Source organism: Arachis ipaensis, chromosome B5, assembly GCF_059453495.1.
Source record: "Arachis ipaensis isolate K30076 ecotype BB chromosome B5, ASM5945349v1, whole genome shotgun sequence".
Classification (NCBI taxonomy): domain Eukaryota; kingdom Viridiplantae; phylum Streptophyta; class Magnoliopsida; order Fabales; family Fabaceae; genus Arachis; species Arachis ipaensis.
Genome location: NC_142440.1, coordinates 94,894,381 through 94,914,738, shown reverse-complemented (window position 1 = coordinate 94,914,738; position 20,358 = coordinate 94,894,381). Strand labels below are relative to the sequence as shown.

Genomic DNA, 20,358 nt, shown 5'->3' with positions numbered 1-20,358 from the left:
CATCAATAATAGAGATTCCAACTAATCAACTCCCAGTCAAGGCTTTTATTCATATTATTTGAATTTTCTCAATTTAATTTTCCACCTACTTAACTCAACTTCTTGGAACATTTGATTAATAAAATAGTACACTTTTCTACAACTCGTTGGGAGACGACCTGGGACTTAAACTCCCAGTAATTTTTAATTTAAACTCTCTGTGACATATTTCTAAATTGATAGGCAGATTTTCGGTGAGTTAAGAGCTATACTTGCAACGTAACTATTTTAATAATTTTTAATTTACTAACTTCTGTGTCTCATCACTTCTCTCACAACATCATCTTCCTTAGATACTCCATTCTTTGGTTGAGCAACTTCTTCTTCAACCGCATCTTGTACCCCATCCTCTTCTTCAACATCTTCTACCTCAACAACATCTTCAACTTGAATGTCTTCTCTTGAGCTTGTCTCCTCGGGACTCCTCTCTTGCAATGTATTTCCGGACCTAAAAGTAATGGCATTAATTCCACCATTGGAGTTGTGTAAAGGTTGAGAGAGAAGTACACTAGAACTTGAAGGTTGATTGTTGGAGGTAGAGGGTGGGTCCATACGGGTTATAAGGGCTTGAAGAGTGGAGGTAAGACCAGTGAGGCTAGAGGTAAGTAAATTTTGAAGCTCTTTTTGTCCTTGAAGGATAGAACGGAGTGTTTCATCTTGGTTGGAGGAAGAAGGAGGGTAGGTAATTTGAGGGGCTTGTGGTTGGTTGTGTTGAGGTGCTTGAGCTTGCCTCTGGTGAGGTGTTCGGTAACTTTGGCCCTGATTTTGCTGTTGGTATGGAGGGTTTTGTTGATACCGGTTCTGCTGATAGTTGTTGTTCCACCTTTGATTTCCACTATTGTCTCTGCCTCCTTGGTTGTAGTTGTCTTTCCATCCTTAGTTGGAATTGTCTCTCCATCCTTGGTTGGAATTGTCTCTCCATCCTTGGTTGGAATTGTCTTGCCAACCTTAATTGTAGTTACCACCTTCGTTATAATTACCGCCTTGTTGATAGTACCCTTGATTCGGACGGTTGTAATAAGCATTGGTAGCCGCCAAGGTGTTGTCCTCTTGGATTTGTGGACATTCAAGTGGGTAGCACTAACTCTGATTTACAAGTTCTAGTCACTTCCTACGGAAGGATTAGAGTTAGTGAAATATGAGTTGGCCAGCAATTCCCAATTACAATTGATACTTGCGTATTCCAACTCAAGGGTTTCCAATTAATCAACTCCAAAGCCATGTTGGAATATCTACTCCATTGACATGAATGCCATTTTCACATACATGTAAAAAGAGTAAATAAAAGACATGGTAATTATAATAAATTAATAAAATCAAAATTGGCACTGACAATTAATTAAAAGGAATTAAACAAGCGATGGAATTAAATATAAAAATAATTCATTGCATTAATAAATTCAGAAATAGCAAAATCCAAACATGAATTCAAGTAACTAAATGGAAAACAAAGGAGTAGAAGTAATAGAAAGGCAAACTATGACGATAATAACTCCACTTGAAGGTAGCAGCAGCTCTCTCAAGATCCAAACTGAAGATGAACTAAGAATGCTAAGAACCCTAGGAGAAGTAGTGTTTTTCTCTCCAGAATTCAAAAACTAAACTAAACTAAAATGAAGTTGAAAGTATGTCCAGTCTCAGCTACACCGCTGCCTCTAGTCTGCGTTTTTGGGTTTGAAACTGGGTCTAAATCAACCCAGAAATCGCCTCCAGCGAGTTCTGATGAGTGCAGCACGTGATGCTCTGCCACGCGTACGCGTCGGCCACGCGTACGCGTCGCTAGACTTCTGCGCTTGTCACCCGTATGCATCAGTCACGCGTACGCGTCGCTGTAAGATGCGCCAATTCACGTGCAAGCGTCAGTCATGCGTGCACGTCGCTCCTCGCTTCTCAGCTCCTTAGTTTCTTGTGTTCCTTCCACTTTAAGATGCTTCCTCTTCATCCTTTAAGCCATTCATGCCCTGTAAACCTGAAAACACTTAACAAACACATCACGGCATCGAATGGTATAAGAAAGGAATTGAAAAGTAATAATTTCAAGGCCTAGGAAACATGTTTTCAACCATATCACAAAATTAGAAAGAAAATGAAAAATATGCAATTTACATTAATAAATGTGAGATTAGTTGACACAAACCCACTCAATTCAGTCCAAAATATATCATAAAATAGTAGTGTATCATACATCCACCCCTTAATAAGGAAAAATTATGCGTCTCCAACCTCCACCTTTTAATAAATATAGAGAGAAAAGGATTATAAAAAAAAAAATCTCTAAGTTCGACTATGTGACCAAATTCAGCCTCCCAAATATACATAGGAGCACATCCGGTGGTAGGAAAAACAAGCTAACACGATGAGGCATAAATATTTGAGATGTCGGCACGAATATTTAATCACCATTTTGTATTATGTATTATATGTCTCAAATCTAATTACATAAATTAATTTTATTTTTATTTAAACCACACTGCCTTTTAAATAAAATTATTTAAATCTAACTAAATAATAAAATAATTCATATCTTATAAAATACAAGGAAAAAAAAAACACTAACCTCAAAGCTCAATGCCTTAACTATGTATAATATCTCAATCAGTTGATGTCCTCTGAACATACAACTTAGCAGCTTGACATATTTCTTCAAGATAAATCTACCAAAATATGCAAGAATTTAGAAATCTCTCAAATGAAAGAGATCCCATATGTGGCTTTTATATAAACGTTAAGAGTGCAGAATGTTTTTATGGATATTTTGGTTGCACAAAATCTGACATGAACTTTTTTAAATACAATGGATGCATCTATGATCTTTTCAATCGCGTTTGAATCATATCTAAGATGTTGAAAATTCAAGATCTAACTTTTTTAAAGACGATTATGCAATATTTGAGATATAATTATTTATTTAAATTAGTAAATATTTTACCAATTACACACAACGGTAAATAAAATATTTACTTAATTTATATAAAAAAAATCTTAATTTAACAGAAATAAACTAAATTTTAGCTTTCACAATTTTATCCGTAATATTAGAAGAAAGATTTTTAAAGAACTTCTTTTAGAGTGAAACTAAGGTATTAACAATAAATTAAACCCTAAGTAAGGATTATATAATTTTACTCTCTCAATTTTCAATGTTTTTCGGTTAAAATTATTACCTTAAAGAAAGATAAAATGAAATTAAAAAAATAGATGTACAAATAATATTTGTATATAAATAAACATTTTTCTCGTTGATATTATATAGCACATGGATGATCCTCCTGCCAATACAATAAGTCAAAACCCTTGTAGTCGTAGGTGGCCATCCTCTCTTCATTTTCATATTCATTTTCAATTTTTCATTTTCATTTAAATGCCAACAGACTGTGGAAATCACACAGATGAACACCGCCATGTGCTTGCATTAATTACTCCTGATCTATTCTGCACTCTACACGGGACACAGATTTTGGAACAACATTTACACTCCGTTTGGATAAATAATTTAAATAAATTTTTTTTTTTTAAATTTAAAATATAAAAATTTTTATTAATAACAATTTATTTTGTATTTAGATTTTTAATTATAGAAATACTTATTTAAAGTTGTAACGTTTGGATAAATAATTCAAAAAATACAATTTTTTTCACAAAAAATAAATATTTAAACAACAATAATAACAAATACTTTTTAATATTAAATGTTGATTTTCTATAACCTAATCACTAAGATTACAATTATTTAAGCAATTAATTCTTTATTTACTCTCTTATTAGTTCTATTTTTTAGCTAAAAACTGGTTCTTTTACTTCATCTTTATCTATAACTGTGTTCTTATATGTGGTAAATAGTAATAAAATTTTAATTCACAATAATTTTGATGGCAATGCAAAAAAATTATTGTGTAATTAGTGTTTGTTGTTTTATTGTGTATGATATAGTAAATAAAAATAAAAAATAAATGTGAAATGTGTATCAATGTATATTTTGTTGTTGTTTTTTATTTTTTTTACTTCTATTAGAATTCCCTCCTCTTTTATTGGGGTCAAGAGCTTGTTATAACTAACTATAAAAATAATAGCAGCTATATAAAAATAAAATCACATGAGAAAAAAATAAAATTAAAATTGAGATTTTATACTACACACAATGTTAAATACAAATTTAATAATAAAAATAGAGTAGTAAAATGATAAAAAAAATTGAAAAGAATATATGCAATAGGTACTTCAGATGGAACATTGTTTTAAAATAGTGGTGAAAGGTCAATATTTTTAGCAGATAAATCATTGCGTGAAAATGACAGTGAGTTCAGTATTTTCAGTATTTTTTTACAGAGACAAGAATGAAAGTAGATTTTTTTTGTTTTGAGGTCTTTTTTACGAAAATGATAGAATAATTTATCGAGAAAGAGAAGTCATATATTTTTATTTCTTTAAAAAGTTATAAATTAACTTTTTGAGAAGATAAAATTCTTTTTAAGATAGTGCCAAATATGCCGTGACTTTTCATAATTCAAAAGTTAGAAAAAGTAATTTCTACTACTTTTCATATGGGTTCTTAAAGCAGTAAACTATGTCATAATTTTTTTAATTTTTTAAGAATAAACTAATATTTTTAACTACAAATATATAAATTAATTTAATATTTAATATCCTATTAATTTATGTTATCTTTCATAAAAAATAATAATTTATTCAATTTTTTTTTTACTAATTGTGCCAATAATTTATGTATTTGATTTCCTTTAAAGAAATATATCATTATTAGTATTCAGAATATTAATCGTGCTCTAAACATCACTTTTGGAATTAAATGAATAAAATCCTAGTTTATCAGACTATTAAGAGTTAGCTACATACTTAGCTTACATCAATTGTATCTACAACTTAATAAACTTTTACTGCTTCATGGAATATATTCTATTGGTCATCTATATTATTTATCTATTTTTATTCTTATTTCTTCTGTCTCTTTTTTTTTCAATTTAATGAACCATTATCAAGTGTCTATATAAGAATTTGCTCAAAATCTTCCTCTGATAGAACGATTTTTTTTAAAAAAAGATAAAATTTATCAAAATATACCATTTGTAACTTTTTTACGAAAATGTAACATATCTCGTTAATATTATAAATTTGAAAAAAAAAAATGACATTGCTATATCACATTTATATACGTGATGTTTAACAATTTTAAATTGTTTACGGTATAAACGAAATGCGTTATATTCTTATTTCATTTACACTATAAATGAAATAAGAGTTGAGGAGGTCTATATATGTATCTCATCTACACAGAGCCATTTGAGTCTTTATCACATCTATTTCTTCAACTTTTCTCCCACTTCTACCTTTTTCAATTCATATTATCAAATTACTAAGAGATTATGGTACGTGTCGATGCGCCTGATGCAGACATCAACCGTCTTAACATGACATAGCACATTATTGGAGCAGCCGACTTTAAAGTTAGTATTATTTTTTGTTTTATGTTTATGTTAAAGTATATATGTGTAGCCATACTTAAAGTACTTTTATAGAAATAATATGCAGTATATGTTAAGCAAATGATATATTGTTAGTAATAATTTAAATAATAAGGTATGATTTTAGATATTAATAAAATAGATTTATTATTTAAATGTTTGTTTAGGCTTATTTTTTTAAATTTAATTATTAATTATTTAATTAAATGTTTTTAATAATTAACTTAATTAAATAATAGGTTGTTTATATTTTTAGTTATTAAATATTTAAATAAATGCTTTTATTTAAATTTATTATTATTTAAATTAAGTTATTAAGATTTTACAACCCATTCTTTTTATTTTTGTTCTTACCGAAGAACACTTGCGGCAGCACCTTCGAATTTCGATATGCACCCCCAGCTCGATTGGTCCAAGTGAAAAAACACCTACTGCCTAGCTCCCACCAAAAGAAAAAAAGTTTAATTAAATTAAAGGAGTAATTTAGATAAAGACGTTGAAAACGTGTTTTTATAAAAATATTTTTTAATAATTAAAATTTAATATATATAATTGATTAAATTGAGTTATTTTTGTTAAAATTAGGCTAGATAAATTGATCTGATCGAAAAATGGTGAATCAAATATCGAACTGTATTGGTCTAAATTAATATTATTTTTATAGAAAATGACTACAATATCCTATTATAGAAAATAACTAAAATACTTTTATTATATTTATTAATTTTAAAAATATTTAATTTTAGTCCTTTATTTTTTTATCATAGAATTAGGATTTAGAATTTTTAAAATTAATATTATATAATAATAGTATTTTAACAATTTTCTATAATAAGGGTATTGTAATTATTTTTTATAAAAATAATATTAATTTAGACTAATTCAAGATTTGATTCACTATTTTTTTGATTAAATTAATTTGTCTAGTCTAATTTAAAAAAAATAACATGATTTAATTAATTATATATATTAAATTTTAATTACTAAAAAACATTTTTAAAAAAAGACGTTTTAGACGTCTTTATCTAAGTCTCTCCCTTAAATTAAAGACAAGCATAGAGCCGTAGTTACCCCTAATTAATTAATTAGCGGAGGTCAAATTCTTTGAGATTTTCAAAGCGATTAGTAAACTCAGTAGCATTTCTACGATAAACTTTCATGTTCACATCCAATATAACTCCATAAAAATGAATCATCCTGATTATCAAAACGCGAGCTCTCTGATTAAATCTATTGTGAGAAATGAGAGACGTTGACTCTGAATGCACGTTGCCTAGGATTCGACACCTCTAAAATTATTTAATTATTTTAAAAAAACTAATTAATTATACAAATAATTATTTTTAAATTAAAATAATAAAATTTATAAATAATAAATATTATAAATTTAAAAATAATTTAACTATTATTTTATTATTTATTAATATTATCACCTTAAATTTTGACAATTCTTAAATGTTGATAAAGTAAAAAAAAGTTTTATTTAAACACTTATAATAATTATGTTAATTATTAATATTTTAAAATACACGAAAACCGCTTTTTTATTAAACATCTATATTTATTAAACGTTAAATTTTAATGTTTATTTTAATAATTTTAAAAAATTAAAAAATAGTTAATTTACAAAAGTAAATATAAAATAAAAATAAAAAATTAAATAAATATAGAAATAATATTTAATTAATATTTTAAAATATATATTAATTTAAAATATAATGTATAATTATGTAATATATTTAAAATTATCTATACCAATATATAAAGGGATACGCAGATTTAGTATCCAATTCTTTCTTCCTCTTTTATTCTGTTTCTTTTTTATTAAAAAATGGGTTTACCCAGAATTTAAAAACTGAACTACTCCTAATAAAAGAAAACTGACACTACATACTTACATACTTACGATACATGATATTTTGAAATTAAATTTGTTAATTATATTTTTATCTTTAATTTTTGTTGATATTTTTTAAAAATTATTAAAATATAAATAATTAATATAAATAACATTATACTATAATGATAATAATGATATAAATAAAATTATCAACAAAATATTAATTATTTAATATTTTTTATTAATATTTTTTATACATAATAGTCCATAATACAATAGTATATAATATAAGTGATCAATATATCATTATAGTACAATAACTGATAGTATATAAAATATAATTATTTTATTAATAATTATTTCAATGAGACAACAGTATTTAAATTATAAAAAAAGTAAATTATTATTATTAACTAAAGTCATTGAAATAATTAAATCAATAACATATGGTTTACATATTTTTTATATCCAATATTTATTTTTTTAAAAAATTACATATAAAAGTGTACTCATTAATCAAATCTATATCAATATATAAAGGACTATACCAATGTATAATGGGAATAAGAAAATTTGGTATCCAATTTTTTTTACTATTTTACCCCTATTTAATATTACTACATCCTCCATATTTTTTATTTTTTTATCAAAGAAAGAATTTGCCCCACGACAAAGTATCAAACTAATTCACTATCAACCCACGACATATTTTAAAACTGAAAAAAAAACTGTTACTACTACGTATTGAATTTAAAAACTAAGTCACTTTAAAAAAAAACTGTTCCAACTTCAGTCATACTTAACCTTCAAGAGAATTAAATTACTCTTTCCCTTTTAATTTTGGTCTCGCAAACGTTTTTCTTCTCTGCATATTATTGCTATTTTTCTCACAAATAAAAATGGAAACTTCACGAAATCAACAATCATCATTCATGTAATCGACCCACTTGGACAGATTATGCTAGGCGAAGAAGACAGAACATGGCCGAAAAGACAACAACACCTAGCTAGAAGACGTGCAAGTTATCGGGAAATGATTCGACAAGGAAAACAAATTGCCATATCAACTGATACAACTCCAATTCCAACTCCAATGCCAAACACAGGTGGAGATATCCGATTAACTACAAACATAAGGTAGTCAGATTGACTACAATTAAACAAATGGCCATAATTAGCACCTATCATCAATTAGTTACAGGTAACACGATAACTAAATTTAAATTTTTTTTATTATGAATTGAATTAGTTCTTAATAATTATATTTTACTTTTTCAAAAATACAAGAATGGAAGCGCATGACAATAAAACTGCCACAAGTAACAGAAATCAAAATAACATAATTGATTGCTATTCTATCATTGATATTCTGTAACAAAATTAATCAAATTAATATTACTATACATAATTTATTTTATATATATCACAAAATTATACATACACTGCAGTGTCTTTCTTAATCAAACAACATATCAATTATATATGAAATTATAAAGTTAACATTAAAAATTTGGTATCCAACTTTTTTTGATATCATTCATTCATAAAAATAATTTAAAAAAAATTAATGATCAAAATAATAATAATAATATTTTTTTAATATTTCATTTTCATCCTACAATATAATATATAACGTAATATATAATATTTATATATTATATTTATACTAAAAAAAATAAAAAAAATGTCATGTAAGACTAACGACAAAAAATACTCTTATATTAAAGTTTATCATAATAATTTTATAATAAAAAATAAAATTTATATATTAAAGTAATAAATCAACATTAAATTTTTTAACAACACTTTAATTTAATTTTTTAAAATTTTTTATGTTATTATATTTTATAACTTTGGTAATGATATATATTTTTAAACAATTAAAAATAAAATTAGAATATATCTTATTTATATACAAATATAACGGTTAAAAAAATTACAAGAGCTATTATTTTTAATCTCTTATGATTAAAAAAGCACTGCATAAATACATATTAATTCTTTTTATTATAAAGATTAATTCCTTTTATTATCAACGTAAACACAAAAAAACAAGAATACATTACAGTATAATAAATAAATTATTTTTTAAACATATTTTTGTATTCTTAATTGTCTTAATAGATGAAATACTCATCATATCATCAATTTATGGTAACAAATTAAAAAAATAAATTAAAATATTTCAAACATTAATGGACGAGATTCAAACCTTTAAAAAAAACCTATAAAAAAATATAATAGAAGCATAGAAAAAACTATTTGTATTATAATAAAGAAATATAGATATATTCTAAAATAATTAAAGTTACCGATATTTTGTTTCACGCAATCAAAGTTAACTAATATTATGATAACTAATTCTTCTCTTATAAGTTTAATTTATGCTTATTTTCTATATTGCTATTTAAAAATATAAGTACGAAAATACATGGTAACGGAGTTGGTCCAAGTAATAGATCCCTAGTTAGTATCTTTATATGCTTTAAACATATAAAGACATCGATATAAATTATTTTGTCTACACATTAAATCTTCTTAACGTATAATATTAACAAAATTAACCAACTTAATTAACACTCTTTATTTTATTACTAAGGACTAATTTTTTATTAATTCTAAAATAATTAAAGTTATCGACATTTTGTTTCATGCAATCAAAGTTAACTAATATTATGATAACTAATTCTTCTCTTATTAGTTTAACTTATGCTTATTTTCTATATTACTCTTTAAAAATATAGGTATGGAAATACATGGTAACGAAGCTAGTCCAAATAATAGATCCCCTGGTTAGTATCTTTATATGCTTTAAACATGTAAACACATTGATATAAGTTATTTTGTCTGCTGACAAACTGATTTTCTGCTAGTAAAGAATTTTATAAGAATAATCACGTTGTAAGTATAGTTTCTAAACCAACAGAGAGTCCTTTCATACAAAAGTTTCGTTGTCACAAGTAACAAAACCCAATAAAATTTATAACCGAAGTATTGAAACCTCGGGTCGTCTCTCAAGGAATTGCAGGGAAGTATGATTTATTATTGGTTATAGAAAGGTATATTTTTGGGTTTTTGAATTAAAGAACAAGTAAATTAAATGACAAGAAAGATAAATTAATAATTAAGAAAACTCTTGGCAAGGTATGAGAACTGGAAATCCCATCCTAGTTATCCTTATCAGGTGTGATGAGAATTGTTATTGCTCCCACTTAAATAACCCTTACTAAATAAAGGAAAGTCAAGTGGACTAATTAACTTGTTTCCTCAAGTCCTAGTCAATTCCTATGGAAAGACTAGCTTTAGAGGGATCCAAACCAATCAGCAATTTCTAATTTACAATCAACTGCTGAGTTTGATAACTCAGGTGTCACCAATTACTCAATCAAAGCCAAAAGGGGAAAATCTAAATTATTTATATCCTAAATAGAAGAAAGCAATCATAAATCTGAATTACCTCAAATTGCATTTAAACATAAATTCAAATCTAACATGAAGAGTTCATAAGCCAATTTGGCAACATAAGTAATTAACAAGTAAAAGCATTAGAGTAAATAAAAGTAGAAGAGAAACATAATTTAAAGGAACATTGAACCTGGAATGGAGAAGAATAAACATACTCCAAGAGAAATCCTAATTCTAAACCCTAAGAGAGAGGAGATAGCCTCTCTCTCTCTAAAACTACATCTCCAAACCTAAAATCGTGAATTATGAATGTTTTTTTCAATGTGTCTCCTTGATTCCCTTATTCTCTAGCCTCGTACGCGTGACCCGGAGAAAATTCAATCGATGCATACGCGTGGATGACGTGTACGCGTGGATGACGCATACGCATGACAGAGCCACGTGCTGGACGTATCAGAAATCGCCCTCAGCGATTTCTGGGCTCCTTTTCGGCCCAATTCCAAACCCGAGAACACATAATAGAGGCTGCAAAATGGGGGAATCACAGATAAAACTTTCATTCACAACAATTTAGGTTTTAGATGTAGTTTCTAGAGAGAGAGGCTCTCTCCTCTCTCTAGGTTTAAGGATTTAGGATTTCTTTTAGTTTTAGGTTCATTTCTTCTCAATTCCAGGTTCAATGTTCCTTTAATTTAGTTTCTCTTCTACTTTTATTTGTTCTAGTACTTTGGTTTATTTATTTTTCTTGTTGATTCTCTTCTTATCCAATTTGGCTTATGAACTTCCCAATGTTAGACTTGATTTCTTTATAATTAATGCAATTTGAGATATTTTATATTTATAATTTTAATTTAGCTTTTTACATTCTTAGCTTGAATTGATTAATTGGAGACGCTTGAGTTATCAAACTCCTTTGTTGATTGATAATTGAGAGTTGCTAATTGACTTGAATTTCACTAACTCTAGTCTTTCCTTGGGAGTTGACTAGGACTTGAGGATTCATATTGATTCATCCACTTGACCTTCCTTCATAGTTAGAGGATAACCAAGTGGGAGCAATGAACAATTCTCTTCACAATTGATAAGGATAAGTAGGATAGGACGTCCAGTTTTCATACCTTGCTAAGAGTTTTCTTAATTATTAATTTAATTTCCTTGTTATTTACATTCCTTGTTACATATTTCAAAAACCCAAAAAGATACAATCTCATAACCAATAATAACTACACATCCCTGCAATTCCTTGAGAGACGACCTGAGGTTTAAATACTTCAGTTTATTTTTATTGGGTTTGCTTTAGTGACAACCAAACTTTTGTACGAAAGGATTCTTTGTTGGTTTAGAACCTATACTAGCAACAGGAATTTATTGTGAATTCTTTACTAGCAAAAGTCCGTTCGTCAAAATGACGCCATTGCCGGGAAATTGCAAACGTGTGCCTTATTATTGGTTATTGTAAATATTTGTTTTTTGCTTATTTGTTAGTTTTTGTTAGTTTTAGGACTTAGTTGCTTATTTTTATTAGTTTTTGTTTTTACTTGCTATTATGAATTCTCACCCCTTTGGCTATGAGTTCAGTTCAAATTATGTTGCAGGGAATGGACACTATAATGAGAACACGCATCAAGGTTGGAACAATCAAAGATGGGAGGAGCCACAAGGATTTGATCAACCCTTTCGGCAACAACCCCCTCCAATGCGCTATAACCAACAACCATTTTATGATTCATACCAAGACAATAGTTATGGTGGACCTCTTCGTGACAACCAACCTCCACCAAATTACTATGGTCAAGAGCCATTCCAGGATGCGTACCAAGAAGATGGATATGGTGGACCCCCTTGTAGTTACCAACAAGTCCCACCGTATGTTGATGAACCACCTCCTCAACATAATTTTGAACCACCATACTCACAAGCCCCTTTCCACCATTCACCTCCATATGACCCCAATCCTTATCCACCACACCAACCACCATACGAGCCTTATGAACCATACATAGAACCACCCCAATTCCAAAACAATTGCCCCCCCTCCATCTTCCTATGACGAGATGCTTCAATCTCTTGCACAAGGACAAAAGGCCATGGAAAGCATACTTAGCTCCACCCTGAACGGTCTGACCTCTGCTGTACAAGCTCTTGCCTCACAGATTGGATTAAGAATACCTCCAACAACCAATCCTCAAGCTCTAGTGCACCCCCTTTTCAGCCCCATAATGACCTCTCCATCCCATCACCACCCTCCATGGAAGAGCACCCACATCCATCAATCCAAGAGTAACACGATCCCAATTATGCTAGTGACACGGAGCAAGAGAGAAGGGATCGTCTTAGGGACGAAATGGATCTCATACTTTATAAGAAGCTAGAGGAGGCCCTAAGGGTGAAGGGAGTAGAGACCCTTGAGGAAAGTTATCATGAAGGGGAAGACATCAAGGAGGAGTCTGATTTTGTACTAGAGCAAGTGGAGAAAGCCGAAATTATAGAAGAAAAGAAAGTGGTTGAAGACTTGGGAGATGCGGAACCTCCATGGGAAAGTCCAGTCATAGAGCCTCCTTCCAAGGTGTTTGATGTTGATGTTGAGGAGGGTGTACAACCTCCAAGGCATACCATGATTGAAGACTTTACAGGGGTTGATCAAGAGACGAAGATTAAAGAAGAAGAAGCACAACCTCCCATGCCCTTGGTAAGTAATGAAGAAGAGATTGAATTGGAAGAAAGCTACCAAGAGGAAGAGGTTGAAATTGAAGAAGCTTGCAAAGAGGTGGAAGTTGTCAAGGAAGAGCTCAAGGGAATGGAGCTAGAAATCACCTTGCCAAGGTTGTTAGAGACCTCTCCCTTAAAGCCATCACCATCCATTCTTTCATTCAAGTGGGTAAATCTTTCATCTCTAAGCTTAATTAGCTCACTTGAATATGCTTTGCTTGAGACGGATGGACAACTCAGAGCTCTTTGTGGCTACAAGAGTAAGAGGGAGATGGTTAGTGGTAGGAGTTGTCCTGCAAGGTTCAATATGGTTGCACGCTCCAAGTTGAAGTGCAAGGATTGGTGTAGAGCTCGATTGAATGGGAATATGAAGTCGTTTGGGTACTTCATTGAGAATTCCAATTGCTCACCACCCAAGTGGAAAATGATGATCAACCAGAAGACGGGTGCAAAAGCAAGGTTTGGGACCCCGGAATTCATTCCAACAATCAACACTCTTGGGGCCTTGTCACTTGCTTTAACTTGCTTGAAGGCTTTCTGCGCCTAGTTTGGGATCCCGGAGGCTATTGGAATTGCAAGCATTGATGGGAATTCCTGGATGAGTTCAAGCACAAGCCTCCATGATAAGGAGCTCATCAAATGTCCAACTTAAGGACTTAAACCAAAAGTGCTAGGTGGAAGACAACCCACCATGGTATGATCGTTCTTTATCAGTCTTAGCTTTATTTTATTTTGTTTTATTCTTAGTTTTATTTTATTCTATTTTTTTCTTAGTGTTCATTCATAATGTCAGCATCAGCATCTGCATTCTGCATTCTGCATTTTGCATAAAAAAAGGGGGCAACCCATGCGTGCGCGTAGGCCACGCGTGGGCGTCGATTTCACATTTTGCTATCCCATCCAACGAATAGAAAATTGTGATGGAATCGTGCGGCTGGTGTGCTCTGTGCATAATTCAAGCCACGCATACGCATCTATGACGCGTGCACGTCACTTGCAACCTAGGAAATCCACGCGCATGCGTCAAGCACGCGCACGCATGGATAGGACAATCGGTGTAAATGGGTGTTTGACCCGAGAGTTGTGCTGCCCTTGCGATGAAATTGTGCTAGCAGTACAAAATCATCCACGCGTACGCGTCCCTGACGCGTGCGTGTCATTTCACTTTCAGACCACCCACGTGCACGCGTGGGCGACGCTTACGTGTCGCATGGCTGGTTCAGTTTTCACGCGCACGCGTGATGCACGCGTACGCGTCGCGCCCTGTTTCTAAATTCTTACTTCTTTCTTCTCTCCTTTCTACTTCTTTCTTCATTCTTTCTTACTTTTTTCTTCTTCATCTCTTTAACTTTTCATCCTTCTTCACTTTCATTCTATTTTACTTAATTTATTTGCATACTTTCATTCATTGCATTTTAATTTTGTGCATATTTTTATTTTTATTTTCTTTTCTAAAGTTATTCTTTCTCCATTGGTGTTACATGTTCTTATTCAACTGTTGCATCTTTTCTTGAATTATTTTGGTGCTTAGTGACTTGTTTTACACTGTGGGATGATATTAATTATCTGCCAATGCCAATCTTTTATGACACCTGTGTTTCTTTTGCATTGACATGAATTTATATTGTCTTTCCTTACCTAATATCTCTTCCCCATTGTTGCAATTCTTGCACTATTGATATGCCATCTGCTTCTACTGTTTTCTACCTTGCATGTTGTAGCTACCATGTAATTGAGACCCTCGTTATTTGGCATTAACCCACCCATACTTTATTTATTTTCTATCTTTGTTTTTGGGTTACTTTTCTTCCTTTTTCTCTTCTTTCAGGATGGCCATCGAGAAGGGACATGAAGAACTTTTATATGGGGCAACAACCAAGTGGGAGCAATGAACAATTCTCATCACAATTGATACGGATAACTAGGATAGGACGTCCAGTTTTCATACCTTGCTAAGAGTTTTCTTAATTATTAATTTAATTTCCTTGTTATTTACATTCCTTGTTCCATATTTTAAAAACTCAAAAAGATACAATCTCATAACCAATAATAACTACACCTCCCTGCAATTCCTTAAGAGACGATGATGCACGGAAACTTGTCCTTTAACAAATCTCCCTCGGCAAGTATACCGAATTGTCGTCAAGTAAAAACTCACAATAGAGTGAGGTCGAATCCCACAGGGATTGATTGGTCAAGCAACTTTAATTGGAAGAATGTTCTAGTTGAGCTAAGCAGAAATTGGGTTGAGAATTGCAGGAAATTAAATGGTGGGAAAGTAAATTGCAGAAAATAAATGACGGAAGGTAAATTGCAGAATCTTAAATGGGGATGGGAAGTTTAGCATGAAAGTAAATGGCATAAAGTAAAGAGAATGGGTAAGATCAGAAATGGGGAATTCATTGGGCTTAGGAGATGTTGCATTCTCTGGATCAAGTTCATTTTCATCTCTTCCTCAATCAATGCATTTATTGATCTCCTTGGCAATCTTAAGTGATTGAATTCCAATTCCTTGGTAATTCAATCTCTCTAATAAGATCAATAGCCAATTCCTTGGTCTAATTGCTCATGAGAAGAGATGAAGTGTGATCACTGATTATACCACATGTATTTCCAAATCAAAGTATTGGGAGAATTATATGTCACCATATCCGCCCAAACCCCAATTTGGTCCAACATGAGAAAGCATTTCTAGCATGATCTCTTCATCCCTTTTCCAAGGTTCAGAAGAGATCCAAGTATGAATAGCTTCTTTTCCAAGATAACTACTCAATTGGATAAAGATTGAAAGCTTTCTAGTAAAATCAAGAGAAAAGAAAGAAGAAGAATAATGAAAACTATTATTGATCCATCAAATTACAACAGAGCTCCCTAACCCAATGAAAGGGGTTTAGTTGTTCATAGCTCTGGGAAATGAAAGCAAAGATGGAGAGTACATTCTGAAAGTTATACTAGAAGTGTAGAGAAAGTAAAATATAGAGAGTAATTCTAATAATGCCCCCCAAAAGCCCTCTTCTAGTTCAAAGTTCTCTCTATATATACTACTCTTCTGATCTTCTAGTTGGTTCTTCAAGTCTTGGATATGGGCCTTTGGATCTTGAGTTTGAAGCAGTTATCCTCTTCAGTGGGCTTAGCTTTACTTGCAGAGAGAAAGTGTGAAGCAGGCAGGGACTTTAGCTTAGGACGTTAGTGGCGTTAACGTTAAGTGAAAGTGTGGGTTCGAGAACGTTAGTGACAATCACCTTTTTCACTAACGTTCCTAACCCAGGGATGATCTACGTTAACTTCAACGTTAGTGGCACCAACGTGACAACTAACGTTGCCTCTTGGTCCTTCGCACACGTTATTGGGACTTACCTTTTCCAATAACGTTGAGAGTCTTCCCTTCCCCCTACGTTAGAGTTCACGTTAGTGTGGCTAACGTGACCTTTAACGTAGGCTTGCCAAATCTTCGAGAATGTTAGTGACACTTACCTTTGTCACTAACATTCCAAAATGCCCCTACTTCCTACGTTAGAGTTCATGTTAACTATGTTAACGTGGCTTCTAACGTGGTAGTGATAGCCATCTCCAACGTTAGTGACAAAGGTGAGTGTCACTAACGTTGGCTCATCATTCTTTTCTCCACGTTAGCTTCCACGTTAACTAAGTTAACGTGGGAGTTAACGTTGCTCATAGTGGCTCATTCCAACGTTAGTGACAAAGGTGGATGTCACTAACGTTGGCGATTCTTTGCTCCCTCCACGTTAGAGTCCACGTTAACTAAGTTAACATGGCAACTAACGTGGCTCAAAGTGGCTTAGTCCAACGTTAGTGACAAAGGTGAGTGTCACTAACGTTGGCCATTCTTTTGCTTCCCCATGTTAGAGTCCACGTTAATTGAGTTAACGTGGCACTAAACGTGGCCAATATGAGCTTGGTCCAACGTTAGTGACAAAGGTGAGTGTTACTAACGTTGGCTTCATTTTCTTCTTCCACGTTAGAGTTCACGTTAACTTAGTTAACGTGACTCTTAACGTGGGCTATGATGGCTTCGAGGACGTTATTGGCGATTACTTTTCTCATTAACGTTGCAAGCTAGCTCCCTTTCCACGTTAGTGGTCACGTTAGTTAGACTAACGTGGCTGTTAACGTGGTTCTTCCTTTGTTCCTTTGTCCTGAAATCAAGCAGTAGAGTGCATCAAAGTTCTAATCCAAGTCATGAGACATGCATCATCCAATTTGTCATTTAATTCATGCATCTCATGAAATCATGTAAAGTGCACAATGTTTGCTTGAATCAAGATGTAAGTGAAATTCTACCCAAAACTTGCTTATTTCCTAAGAAAATGCATGAAACTACCCTAAAACAGTAAAGAAAAGGTCAGTGAAACTGGCCAAAATGCCCTGGCATCACACGACCTGAGATTTAAATACTTCGGTTTATTTTTATTGGATTTGCTTTAGTGACAACCAAACTTTTGTACGAAAGGATTCTTTGTTGGTTTAGAACCTATACTAGCAATGGGAATTTATTGTGAATTCTTTACTAGTAAAAGTCCGTTCGTCAAGACACCCATGTAGCAAAGAAGAACCTGACATATTTCCGATAAAAAATTCAACTCTTCCCACACAGCAAGCTTCTCTTCCCTTGTATGCACACCATACACCAAGCAACCAGCACAAATAAAATTTTTGTTTGTCAATTCGCCTTCTATACACAACCATCTCTCCCCTTTGTAACAATTACTCAACCTAAACATCATAATATCCCACATTATTAATAAACCTCCAGAAGCACCTTCTGATCCCACAAATTCCAAACTCACCACATCATTACCCCAGAATTGTACTACATCAAACTTAGAAATCATATCCTTCTTTGTCTCTATCAATCCTAACATATTCACATTATTTTTACGCTTAAATTTTTTACCATTTTCCACTTTCCACACCCCCTAAACTCCTCATATTCCACGAACTAAAATCATTTAAAAGCTCTATTACATACCTTATTTCGATTTTTAGGACGGCACCTTCTTGCTTTCTCTTTCTGTTTTGCTTGCCTTCTTTTTTGTGCCAATACTTCATTCTGAGCTTGGAGAATAACCATAATGTCCTCATCCTCGTCATATAAAACAGCTCCTAATTCGACAGCCAGATCCCAAGCAGCCTTATTTTCAGCCATATCTTTATCCCAACTTCCTCCGTGTTCATCTTGATTAGTTTCACCGTCTGCATCCTACTCTGAGTCCTACAAATCTTCTAAGTTCCTTACAGCCCCTTCATCATCCAACCCAGTTTTCTGCACCACTGTATTTTCATCCTCTAAATCTGAATCTTGCACTGCATCACCCCTTATCAGACATATGCCAACATGATGCTTACCACTCTCGTCCAAACTAGCGTGGATCTCATTGACTACACTTGGTGGAATGTTTTTCTCTGCTGTGCTATTCAAACAATTCTTCGCACCTCTGCCAATCTCTGTTCCGGCTTTATTCTACTTGTCGGGTGCATAAGGGGCTTCACACTCTTCCCTACCCTCCACGCCATCAAGTTTAGCGCGGAGATTATCACCTCCGCCACTAGCAGCTGACTTCCGTACTGTTCCCAGATCTGCCTCGTCGGCGCTGTTCACCGTGTCATCAACCCCTTCGTGAACTCCATGACCAGCCACGCCCCTCTCTTCACCGTCGCCCGCAGCAGCAAGCAAGGAGGCCCTTTTAAAATGCACAATGATGTACTCTCCATCGCACCACACAGCCACTTCACCGCCACACCCCACTAACATATTGGGCCTTATATGCCTCAACCCAGCTGTTCATGCATCGGTTCGAGCTATAAAGGACCGGGTTGGCCGACCTCTTAGAAGGTTGGCCGACCTCTTAGAAGGTTGTCCCAAGACCGACCTCTTAAAAGGTTGGCCCATTACCGACTTCTTCTCAAAGAGATCGGCCAAATCACCATAGGAGTCCAAAGCAGGCCCAAATGAAGGAACACAGCCCAATCTAAAGGCAGCCAAAGCCCAGAAAGATAAAGGAGGTTCCCCTTAAAGATAAGATGACTTCACTCAAAGATAAGATAAGATAACTATCTTATCTCCAGAAAGGTCACTCCACACTATTATAAATACATTGGAGCACCCAGGTATAACTGATACTCTGATTCTACACAAAATACCTGCTTAAAGCCCATGCTAACTTAAGGCATCAGAGTCTCTTGCAGGTACCACCACCCTCCGGTGACGAAGGATCAGCAGCATCTCCAGCTCCACCAGTTCCACCAGGTCGGACACGACAGCTCTGGCCACCAGTTCCACCAGGTTAGACACGACAGCTCCGGCCACTATGTCCAACAAGTCGGACACGACAGCTCTGGCTACCATAGTAGATCTCATTCGAGATCGACCTTTTGTTTCAGGTAACCCTCAGAACATTGACGCCGTTGCCGGGAAACCTGGAAGTCATCCCATCACCATGACGGACGACCATGACAAGGACCATAACTCTGGTTTGGTGGACAGAACGCCAAACAAAAACACGGACTCCACCTCCAAAGACACACCTCAAAACGGGGGAGATAAGCAACCTTCAAGCACAAAAATTTTGGAAGCTATCCATGAGCAACAGAATCACCTTAAACAGCTGGAACAAGAAACTGAACTTCAATGGAAAGCCGAAAGAGACCTTTGGAGAGAAACAAGACGACATCGAAAGCTAAAGGACAAGCTCTTAAAGCTCGAAGCCGATCTCAAAACCAAGACCGCTCGATCCAGTCATGAAGATAGCCCCCACAAAGATCAAGACCCATTCACCAAAGAGATCATGAAAGCTAAAGTCCCAAAGGACTTTAACGCTCCCGACATGACCCCGTACAACGGTACATCGGATGCAAGCCATCACCTCA

The 20,358-nt window shown here is 33.0% G+C and overlaps 1 long non-coding RNA gene across 2 annotated transcripts in view; it reads right to left on the bottom strand.

Annotated features, from left to right (window-relative positions):
- Positions 1–1,408: 1,408 nt before the first annotated feature.
- LOC110272205 (uncharacterized) overlaps positions 1,409–20,358 on the bottom strand; it is a 37,697-nt gene continuing 18,747 nt past the window's right edge. Inside the window, exon 4 of one of the 2 annotated variants that reach the window (XR_015883467.1) lies at positions 1,409–2,693. This is a non-coding gene — a long non-coding RNA (uncharacterized LOC110272205). Of the gene's footprint in view, positions 2,694–14,784; positions 17,628–20,358 lie in introns of those variants that run through there. The other variant, XR_015883468.1, reaches the window with a different exon arrangement.